This window comes from Schistocerca americana, chromosome 7 (genome assembly GCF_021461395.2).
Source record: "Schistocerca americana isolate TAMUIC-IGC-003095 chromosome 7, iqSchAmer2.1, whole genome shotgun sequence".
Classification (NCBI taxonomy): domain Eukaryota; kingdom Metazoa; phylum Arthropoda; class Insecta; order Orthoptera; family Acrididae; genus Schistocerca; species Schistocerca americana.
Window position 1 is genome coordinate 486,809,700 of NC_060125.1, and position 12,148 is coordinate 486,821,847.

The 12,148-nt window shown below is 40.8% G+C and overlaps 1 protein-coding gene across 1 annotated transcript in view; it reads right to left on the reverse strand.

The window, feature by feature from the left end:
* LOC124622031 (protein YIPF1) overlaps window positions 1-12,148 on the reverse strand; it is a 28,677-nt gene that overhangs the window by 932 nt on the left and 15,597 nt on the right. The window lies entirely within an intron of this gene.

The window sequence follows — 12,148 nt, forward strand, 5'->3', positions numbered from 1 at the left end:
AATTCACATCTTTAAAAATTAGCATGTAGTCATAACTACATATTTTAGGGAGTGCAAACAACTTTTGTTTCAAGACACACTTACACATCGCAACATTTATCATGAATACCACCCATGGAAATATGACCAATTTAACTAAGTTCACGTAATGAATGCTTGTCTTTTCACATGTCATTGTTTGTATTTCAACAAGAATTTTCCATAATCGAGAGGTGATGAGGGCACTGAAAGCACCAGTAATGTCACGAACTCACATGCATATCCATTCACACCATCAGATGAAAAAGGTTTATCTACATCACAAACAAATAAATCCATGTACCCAACTGTCACAAAACGACAGCATCAAAACACGACCTGTATCTCTCCCTCTTTATGGCATCATTGAAAAGCAGAAGCAATTTGCATAACACACTTATTTTTAAACGCTGAAACCACAAGTCCAGGTAGTTATCCTCAAGTTATGCATGAGGATGTATCAGGAGTACACCTGAGATCCACATTTATCTTGAAAAAATTTTCTTAGCTTTCAATGTAAAAGGCTTCTATTCTGCATGCAGAAATCCTGTTATAAGATGTGAAAAATGCATGTGAAGTCTTGTATATTTGAGGTGGACAAGTAAAAAAGTGATGATAGTTTCTTTCGGTAATTCTGAAAACAAAGGATGGCTGTAGACACTTCCTTCTGATCATCTGAAAATTATTAGTGACAGACAGTAAACAAACAAGTTAGTACAGATGTACTGCAATTGCAGTAACTTTCTGGAAGAGTTTCTGTTATCAAGAATATTGTACATTAACGAAATTCCAATTTAGACTTACAAAATGATAGCTGACATGCACATCACGATGGCTAATTTTATCATTTAACTTGAAGACAGCTTAAAGGGTAATTATATTTATTTATAAAAGAACAAATTCCAGGTATGGGACTTCGGTCATTTCACTCTTCAAATAAATCAGTTTGTATTTCAATCACTTAAGGATATTTTCTCCATAAGATGCGTTTTGGCTACTGCAATTATCAGACACAGAATACAGAGTTCCCTGAATGAAGTTTTGTGTTCTGGGTTCTGCACTTGATAACTCTGGAACCCAAAGGATGTCCTTAAGTGATCTACAGCAAAATTATTTATCCAAAGGACAACCATAATGCCAATACCGTAAGTCACGTATTGTTATCCTCCTGGAGAGAGAATCTTTCTTATGCTTTCATGTGATCCTTATGATTCTTCAAACTACTCTCTCTGCATTGGATACACTAAACAGCATTAATCAATGTTCTCTACTTGCTCCAACCACAACTGTAATTAGATAGGGTGCAAATTGTAAAAGTACATAGTATCACATGTCAACAAGTGTACTGTGGCTTTCAGAACATTGATGTAGTTGTAGATAACATTTATGCTTCAGCCACAAGCACCTGAAATACTGATATAATTCCTACATGTGAATTTCCTCCGCCACGCACACTGTTATATACAAGGAATATTGAAACAGAGGCAGACCACTTTCCCTGGATGCACATGTGTCAGTACATTTGAACACCATGTGTCAGTGTTTTAAGAACACGAGGTTTGTGTCCTCACCCTCACATGTAACTTTGTGACAAAATATATTCACTTTAATAGTGAGTTAAATGATAATTCGCCTAGAATAGTTTCCTTACACTGTGTTGCCTTCGTACTGGTCACTATAAGCACTAAATATAGTATAGCAGCACATTTTGGTATCAGCATTAGTTATTAACAGCACCACTTGCCACAGCTGCAGTATTAATTTCATACACTGTGCATACGTTAGCTTTTTTACAAGCTTATGTGTGGAAATAAATAGTAAACAGCTTTTTACTGTGTTTATTGCCTTTAACTTCAAAGTTTCTTTTTGTCTCTGTAACAGCTAGGTTCACGTGTGGCTTTCATGAGTACGTAAAGCAGAACTGATCGCTAGATGTTATAAGAGGTGGAACTGCCAGTATAAAAAGTGAGTATTGTGTTGTCAGTAGAGAAACAGTAACAGCAAAATGGTTCAATCAGGGGAGCTCTTTGATTCAAAAGTGGACAAGTCATAAGATGCCACTTAGTAACAAATGCATCAGGGACGTTTCAACCCTTGTAAATCTGCCCAAGTTGACTGTGGCTGATGTGACTGTGTAGTGGAAATGTGAAGGAACAATCACAACTAAGCCAAAACCAGGCTGAGATCACATACTGATGGAAGGCGACATCTAGCACTGTGGAGGGTGCTTGTAAAAAATTGCATGAAATCAATGGAAAGAATCACTCATGAGTTCCACAGTACTACCTATAGTCCAGCTAGCACAACAACTGTGCATAGGAAGTTAATAAAAATGGGGTATAGTAGTCGAGCAGCTCCATATAAGCCACACATTTCTGCAGTCAATGCAAAGTGACACTTCAGGTAGTGTAAAGGTATCATTTGGTGTGGTGTGTCATGCTATATCCTGTTGCAATCTGAGGGAAGGGTTTAGGTTTGGCAAAAGTTTGTTCAACATTGTCTGCCATCATGTGTAGTGCCAACAGTGAAGTTTGGAGAAGGTGGTATGGGGGTGTTTTTTGTAGTCACGTTTTGATCCCCTTATTGATCTTAAGAAACTGCTAAATGAGGAAGCATATGAACACATTTGACAGCACCGCATACAATGCACATTAGAGGAACAGCTCAGAGACAATGACTGACTGTATCAGCTTGACAATGCACCATTTCATGTAGCAGCATCTGTGGGGTAAGGTTTGTGGACAGAAACATTCCTGAAATGGTCTGCCCTGCCCAGAGTCCTGACCTGAACCCAACAAACACCTTTGGGGTGAGACAGAACTTTGATTTCACTCCACACCCCGGCATTACAACCTCCTATGATTCTGATTCATGAGAACGAATGGCTCATTAAAAGTGTCCCCAGCAGAGTCCAAGAGATTATAAAGGCAAAGGTTGAATACATGCCATATTAATGTCTACTAGTGGGTTACAGATATATGCAATAGGCACCATATGGTACCATTTAAAACATCACCACATAAAGTCTACTTTCCATTTCTTGTCTTTAGTGTTCTGTTCAAACTTCATTCAGTCTATTTACAGAATCATTCATTCATTATGTTCTACAGGTACCATTGAGAAGGTGAAACTTCAGTGACATGAAACAAGTTAAGGTATATATAAGCAACTCTTACAACTAAAGCTGCACACTGCATTGACAATAAACTATCACTATACTGTTTGGCAATATTTTTGTGATTATGTCAAATAAATATTACCAAGTAAATTAGAAATAAAGCTGCTACTCTGAAAAAAATCTACTGTTTCCTCAGTTATATTAAATAGCTAACAGAGGTCTGCTTACAATACACTATGACATGTCATGTAACTTTACAATGAATTCTGTTACTTGCCTTGTACAAGGGTCATCCAGAAAACAAATACTATTTAGTCATATGAAACGAAGAACTCAATATTTATTGGGAAAAATCAATTCTGTTACATACATGAAGCTTCTTACACTTCTCTAAATAATCACCTCCTACATTTAAATATAAGTTGCATCTAGACATGAGCTTCCGACTTACAAAGTTCTACCACCTGTTAGCTAAGCGAGGTGGTCACTGCATTCAAACAAAATCCATCGGAAGTGACCAATAGAACACCTTTGAATTTTATCTTTTTTTTTTTTTTTTTCAAAAAATCACGCAACTCAAGTGGCTGGCGCTTGCTCTCTGGGGAGATATCAGACAGCCAGACCCCATCACGTCACAATCTGATCAAGAAAGGTGACTCCCTATTGGGTCAAGAATGTCAATGCTGGGCCCGCTCTACAACCACTTGGCTTAATAAACTGGCAGCAGAAGAGTATAGCATAGGATTGTGGAAGCTACTGACCAGATACAACAAAAAGGTGCGTACATAGAGAAGCGAAGGATGGCTTTTTCCAATAAATAGTGTGTTTCTCATTTTGTATTACTAAAAGGTCTTTATTTTTTGGATGACCCTCATACCTAACATAACTTTCCACTGTCTGAATCTAGATATATGAGTTGCTACTATGGTACATTTTCAAATTTCTTTTGAATTGATTGGACTCCCTAATTTATAGCTTTATATTAGATGGGAGCTTGTTGAATACATTTGTACCATAGCACATAACTCCACTATGGCCCCTAAACAAGGAGGTAACTTCTACATAAAAATTATTTTTCTGTCTTGTATTAGGACGTGTACATCACAGTTGGGCTGAAACGTATTTTTACTGCAGCAAACAAAAACCATTAAAGATTAAATGTACTGGGAAGCTAGTGCAAGGATTCCAAAATCCTTAGACACCTGTGCAAGATACACAACTTTATACACTATTCTTAATGCTCACTTCAGCTGGATAATTACTTTATTTATTTTGTAGGATATGGAAAAAGAACAAGTACACAACATAGCTAAAGGAGGTGGCTATATTCAACAGAACAAATTAATCATACTAAGTACGAAACACTGCATGACTTCAAATCATATGGGCTTTTAAGGAATGTCCAGATTATGGCTTCTGAAAAAATATTAAAAACTGTACTAAAATGATGTCAAAATGACACAATTTGCAGACACTGTAAAACTATATATGTCTTCCGTATAAGACTTTTGGAACAATTACATACACAAAGCACCCCTTCCGCCTTATGTAGTAAAAAAAATAAGTATAAGGTGGAATGAAATTTTCCCTTTGCAGCAGAGTGTGTGCTGATATGAAACTTCCTGGTAGATTAAAACTCTATGCCGGACTCAGACTTGAATTAGGATCTCTGCCTTTCATGGGCAAGTGCTGTACCGACTGAGCAACCCAAGCATAACTCACGAGCCTTCCACACAGCTTTACTTTTGCCAGTACTTAATCTCCTACCTTCCTAACTTCACAGAAGTTCTCCTACGAAACTTGCAGGACTAGCATTCCTGGTAGGAAAGATATTGCAGAGACATGGCTTAGCCACAGCCTGGGGGGATGTTTCCAGAATGAAATTTTCACTCACCAGCTGCTTGTGCGATGATACGATGATATCAAACTTCCTGGCATATTAAAACTGTGCGCCAGACCAAGGTGTGAACCTGGGATCTTTGTCTTTCACAGATAAGTGCTCTATCGGCCAGGAAATTTCATATTAGTGTACATTCCGTTGCAGAATGAAAATTTCATTCTGGAAACATCACTCAGGCTGTGGCTAAGCTATGTCTCTGTGGTATTCCTTCTTACAGGAATGCCAGCCCTCGAGTTTTACAGGAGAACTTCTGTGAAGTTTGGAAGGTAGGAATGTGGTAGTGGTGGAAGTAAAGCTGTGAGGAAGGGTTGTGAGTCATGCAAGGGTAGCTCAGTCAGTAGAGCGCTTGCCCCTAAAAGGCAAAGATTCCGAGTTCATTTCTGTGATCAGCACACAGTTTTTACCTGCGAAGAAGTTTCAAGTGTTAGCTGGTCTTCCCACATGAGATCAACTTGAAATCAGGGCAGAGTACAAGTACCTTTTCATTTGTCAGTGGATTTAAATCAATGCAACAAGGGAAACCCACAGCTGAACACAAAAATGCTGAAACGTTTGAGCCCGATATCAGGTGCAGACCCACACACAATATCAAACAATGGAACCTTAGCATTTCATGGTTAGTGAATGATCTGATATCCCACTAATAGATCAACAATGTCTTCAACATGACAGAGATATGAAACTCAGAAAATGACCAATGCATGACATCACAAATGAAGTGTGAACATTACTCCATAGAAGAATTTAAAAGCACTGTATGTATGTATGTATGCATGTAAAAACACCCTCAAGAAATCATCTAAAAGGTCACCAGGTTACCATATTTTTTGCAGGAAATGTACTGAAAAACTGACATATTTCAAAACAAAGCTAGAGCCCACATTTATGATTCCTGAAACATGCAACAATTAACTTACCAAAACACAAAGACTGATGACCTTGCTGTTTGGTTCCCTCCCCCAAATCAACCAACCAAAACAAATCACCGGAATCTCCAAAGGAGATGAGGGTTTTGAGTGGGCAAAAAAACTCTGAATTTCAGCAAAATCTAAAGAACAATTAAAAATGTACATTCACTGAAAAAAATAAAAAATATTAAAATAGATGAAAAATGAATAAAAATATAAACTTGTAGAAACCAAGAAATAATTTTGTATGGGGTGCCTTTTCCCCTAAAAATACTGATGATATGTTGTAAACAAAACACAAAACAAAGGACACCTACAGATGGAAAATACCAATAAAAACACCACGTAAAACTTCAATGGAACATATGGTTTCTCTTTTCAGAAAACGCACCATGGACAGGGGTTCGAGGCACCCTTCACCCTTTGGGTTGGAAAATGCCCACACAGGTGGAAGAATCATAATGATTAAAAGAAATGAGTGTGCCGCAAACAGAACTAATATATTAAAGACACATTACATGCATCCAGAGGATATAAGATTCCAGATTAGCCCCCCATTCAGATCTCCAAGGGGAGACTGCCCAAGGTGTGGGATTGACCAAGAGGAAAAGACTGAAGAATAATCAATGGAAGGGTAACATTCTATGGGTCAAAGGATGGAATGTCAGGAATCTGAACATGCACAGGTGCTAGGAAATCTAAAAAAGGAAATTCAAAAACTCAATAAAGATGTTGTAGGAGCCAGTGAAGTGAAATGGCAAGAAGATTAACACATCCAGTCAGGTGAATTCTGGGTAACATATGCAGTGTCAGAAAATGGCATAGTGAGGTGAATATAAAGTAACAGCAGCAGTGTCAAAAAATGGTATAACTGCAGTAGGATTTGTTATGAATGGGAACATAATGCAAAGCGTGAGTTACTATGAACAGTTCAGAAAGTAATACTATTATTCTCACGAGAATCAAAATCAAACAACTGGGAATAAAATAGTTAAGACATACATGCCAAAGTCACAAACAAAAGATGATAAGATAGGGAGTAGCTTTGAGGGAACTATATGGGGTAATATGGGTTGTAAATGGAGATTCAGAATCTAATAATAATGGGTACTGGAACTCTTACAGTAGAGGAAGGAGTACAAAGGGGAGTTACATGAGGATGTGGTTGGTTGGTTTAAAAGAGGGGAGGGGGGGGGGGGGGGGGAACTGCTTGGTCATCGGTCCCTCGTTCCGATTAAAATAACTCAACAAGGGTGGGAGTATAATAAGCAAGACATACAAAACACAGCTGGAGGAAAGGAGAAACCCACAAGAATGACAGAAGGGCAACAAACACTAAAATGGACAAAATCAGACAAGAAAATCACAGAGAGACACAAGGAACATGTAGAAGAGATCAAAACAAGAGAGAAGATTACCATGGCTGGCTGACCATGAGAATAAAAAGGAGAAGCCTGCCACTCTGCAACACATTAAAACCTCCACCTTAAAAGCACTAGGGTGGAGGACACAGAGGGACAAAGGACATGAGCTAAAACTTAGATCAAATGATAAAACTCACCCTCACGGATAAAACGTAAAGCTAAAGCTGCTGTTGAGGCACTGCTACCCAGCACCAAAGGTAGGGTGCTAGGAAAATTGAAAGTCCACTGCAGAGCGGCTAAAAGTGGGCAGTCCAGCAAGAGGTGGACGACCATCATTTGTGAGCCACAGTGACACCAAGGTGGGTCCTCGCGATGGAACAGGTAACCATGCATTAGCCACGTATGGCCAATGTGGAGCCGACAGAGGACAACTGATTCCCTGAGAGAGGACCGCATGGAAGACTTCCACACATTCGTAGTCTCCTTAATGACACGCAGTTATGTCATTCCATCTCCCAAAGCCAAAAAACCCTGCACCGCGGTGCAAGACAAAACGCAGGTCAGTTTTGGAGATGCCCATCTCCAGAAGCAGTTTCCGCATAGCCTGTTTGGCCAGACGGTTGGCAAGTTCGTTGCCTGGGATTCCAATGTGTCCTGGGGTCCACACAAGCACCACTGAACGACGGGACCATTCTAGGGCATAGATGGACTCCTGAATGGACGCCACCAAAGGATGGCGAGGATAGCACTGTTCGATAGCCTGCACGCTACTCAAGGAGTCAGAACATGGGAGAAATGACTCAGCAGGGCATGAGCGGATGTGCTCAAGAGCACGAGATATGGCCACCAGCTCTGCAGTGGAAACACTGCAGCCATCTGGCAAGGAGTGCTGTTCAATGTGTCCTCCATGAACATACGCAAAGCCTACGAGACCATCAGCCATCGAGCTATCGGTGCAATCCACTTCATGGCCCTGGTACATGTCGAGAGTAAGTGATAGCGGAGAGCCGTAGGGTTAACGGTGTCCTTAGGACCTTGTGAGAGGTCCAGAAGAATCTGCGGCTTAGGTGTAAACCATGGAGGTGTATATGAATGGACCTAGAGGAGAGGTGGTAACGGGAAGGACTCCAGTTCCGACAGAAGGGACCGGACGCGAACCGCAATTGTAAGCCCCGACCAAGGTCGCCGATGCAGGAGAGGAACTGCCATGGTTGGGAAAAGGGGATGGTAATTCGGATGCACAGGAGAACTACAAATGTGTGCAATGTAACTGGTGAGCAGTTGTGCATGCTAACCTTTGATGGAGGGATTCCGGCCTGCATCAGGACACTGGTCACCGGACTCATAAGTTCCTGTCACTAGGCGAACGCCACAGTGGTGCACTGGGTCGAGTGAACGCAACGCTGAGGGCGTGAGAATGTGGGCTCAGCAAAATGATAAAGAGAGTATGCAAGGGAAATTAAGGGAGATTTCAATCACTTTTAAGAGAACTACTAAGAAGAATCGATGTACAAAGGCAATGGATTACAGAAGGGCTGAGGAATGACAACTTGTGATCGAAGTTCTCTGAATCTGAAGCTACTGTGATACTGAATACCACATTAGATACTTCAGTTGAGGAGGAAAGGATATCACTGAATAGGCAAACCGTAGAAGTTGCACAGGCAAATATACCAAGTATAAGATAGGTACTGTGAACAAATTGCATATAGCTGAAGAAATACATCAAATGATCAAAAAAGGAAGGATATATTAAAATTACCAGGAAAAAAAAGTGATACAGCTAAATAAGTCACTGAGGAATGAAATCAAAAGAAAGTGCAAAAAGCTAAAGCTCAACAGCCGCAGGAAAAATTAGAAGAAATCTAAAAGGAAACGGTCTTCAGGAAGACAGATTCAGGATATAGTGAAGTCAAAATAACTTCCAGGTAATTTAAAAGCAAAAGTGCCATTATTAAAAATGCAAGGAAAATTCCCCTATTACATGCAGTGAAAAGAGCATATAATACACTGAGCGGTCTGTACAAAGGGGAGAAACAATATAATAATGTGCTAGGAGAGATTTGTGTAGAAAGGGAAGACATAGGAGTTCTAGTGGTAAGAGTCGGAGTTTGAAATAGTTATGGAAAACTTGCTATCATATGAGGCAAAAGGAATAGATAACAATCCAGAGGGATTTCTAAAATCATTCACGGAAGTGGCAACCAAACAATTTTAGCATGTAGAATCTATGTGACTGGAGACATGCCACACCTCATACTGAGTAGCAGTACCACAAACATTTCCAACCTTTCCTATTCCATCTGCAAATATGTACGGGTAGGGGAACTATTGACAAGCCTCCATACAAGCTCTAATTCCTCCTCTTTCCTCTTCATGGTAATTTCACGAGAAATATCTTAGAGGAAGTAATAAGTTGCCCAACTCTTCTTGGAATTCTTTCAGAATTTGGACAATAAACCTCTCTATGAAGTACAATTTACTCTTGTAGCTCTATTACTGGAGTTTGCTGAGCATGTCCATAACACTCCCATACTTACTACAGAAACTCATGACCAAACATGCCACTCTTCATTGCATTTTCTCTCTCTATCTGTTCTATTAATTCAAACTAGGATAGATCACATACTGGCAAGTAATAAGCAAGAATTGGTCAATCAAGTATATTTTTTGATACATCTTTTGTGAATGAATACATTTGGTTATGGTATTTCCAATAAATCTCACTGTGGCTGCTTTTTCTACAACTCGATTTATTTGTGGATTCTCTCATATCCTAGCCCCCATCTGAAAACCTGCTGAATGGCATGGACATTGATGCCAGCTGTTAGGAGACAATGCTGCGATATAAGTGCCGCTGCATGCTGTGCCTGTCCAGACAGCCTTAAAAGCCAGCAGCATGGCTGTTCCATCGGTTAATTGCAATTTCTCTGCATTACCAAACAGATCTTGCTACATGTCGTCGTCTTGGTCCTGAAATCGCTATATCCTAGTATTAAATCTTGGTTTGCCCTTTGGACTTGTTATTCTGCTATGCCATATCTGCTGTCTGTTGTTCTCTAGTGTTGTCCACCTGTTGTTCTCTGGTGACTCGCTGATTCTCAAGTCATTCCTGGACTTGCCAAATTCCGATCACTATAAAATGATACAGGTGTTCCACAGATGCCAAGCTTATGCAACTTGCCGAACAGCAGCAGCAGCAGCTGCTGCTACAGCTGTTCCAGAAGCAGCAGCAACAGTTTCAATTTTTTTCGGATCACTTACAGATTCAGGTTCTGGGTTCCCAACCCATCCAGGCAGTGGACAATTCCCACGGGGAGTGCAACTCACCCTTATTTCAGTCATTTAACGATACAAAAGAGTATTGGGACATGTATTTGCAGTGGCTGAAACACTACCTGTTTCGAAGGACAGTCTCCAACAATTGCTCTTCCTTTCTTGGGCTTGACTGGAGAGGTTTTTCTTGCAAAGAAGCTTGGCTCCACTCTCAAATCAAGCTCTGCTCATGTTCGAGGAGATGTGTTCATTGCTATCCAATGATTCCATGTGGTCATTGGGCCTCGATTTCTATCAATGCCACAAGCAGCCTGTTAGTTGTACAGCTTGTGGCTGATGAATTTGCAAGGATTGAGTCGATGTTGCATTTTACTTGTACAAACGAATCTTGGCTCCTGATCTAGAAGTTCATACTGCACTCCTCAAACTGGACAACCCTTTCTTAGACTATACATTGAAAATCTGGCACTGTTTTGAGATTGCACTGGCTGCAAACAAACGCCTCATCGCTCAACCTCGCATAACAGTGGTCGAGCTGCTGCCTCAGGAGTGGAATTCTCGTAAGTCTTTTTTCTAGCAGTGTTGTCTTGATTCATTGATTTCAGACATTTCCACAGCTCCTGAACAGCCTGTCACACCCCATCAACACAAGCAGCAGGATCTCCTGTCGTGCCTTGACTGCTTCATGGCACAACCACATGACGGATGACTGGATCGCTGCACTACCTATTGTGGGAAGGATGGGGGGCATCATCACATTGTTTGTTGTCAACCACTGACTCAGTCGGATGCCCCCCCCCCCCCCCCCACATGCATCACATGAGATGGTGCATGGTGCATGAATTTCAGGCAGTTGTTTCTCAGGGTCATCCTTCCACCTCCAAGTTGTTTATCATTTATCATCCTCACAACTGCACCCCAGAACACACTCTTCCATGTGGATGCAGGAGCTACTGTTTCTCTCATCAATCTCCATGCATACGCTCATCTTGGTTCCCCTGACTTGGCCCTGCCATCTCATACATTGGTTGCCTACGGTGACAGTTCGATTCCTCTCCGGGGTAAATTTACAGTCCAAGCTACATACAAACAAGTCGTCCGGCTGATAACTCTGTTTGTTGACAACAGTCACTCAGCTGGCAACATTTTTGGTGTCTGTAATGCTTTCATGCCTCTATCTCAACCCGATCTGGGCTGTGCCGCAGTTTTCCAGGCCCAAGTCTTCTTACATCAATGATGCTATGCTTCATTTTTGCCATGCACGTCCTCTTACTGTATTTTTACTATCTCTTCACAGGTGTCTCCACACAGCTGGACTAATTGAATCTGTCAAATCTAATGCCTGGACCACATCTCTCCTGGGTAGCACTTCTGTTGGTGGTCAAGTAACTCGATGGCTCTCTCCAGCTATGTAGAAATTTTAAATCAACAATCAGTGCCTGGGCATAATTGGAATCCTACCCCACCCCACATCCAGAGACCACCTCACAAAGCTTTTTGGATGTGAATATTTCTCTAAGATAGACTTTGCTGATGCATATTCACAGGTCCCCCTGGATGAAGA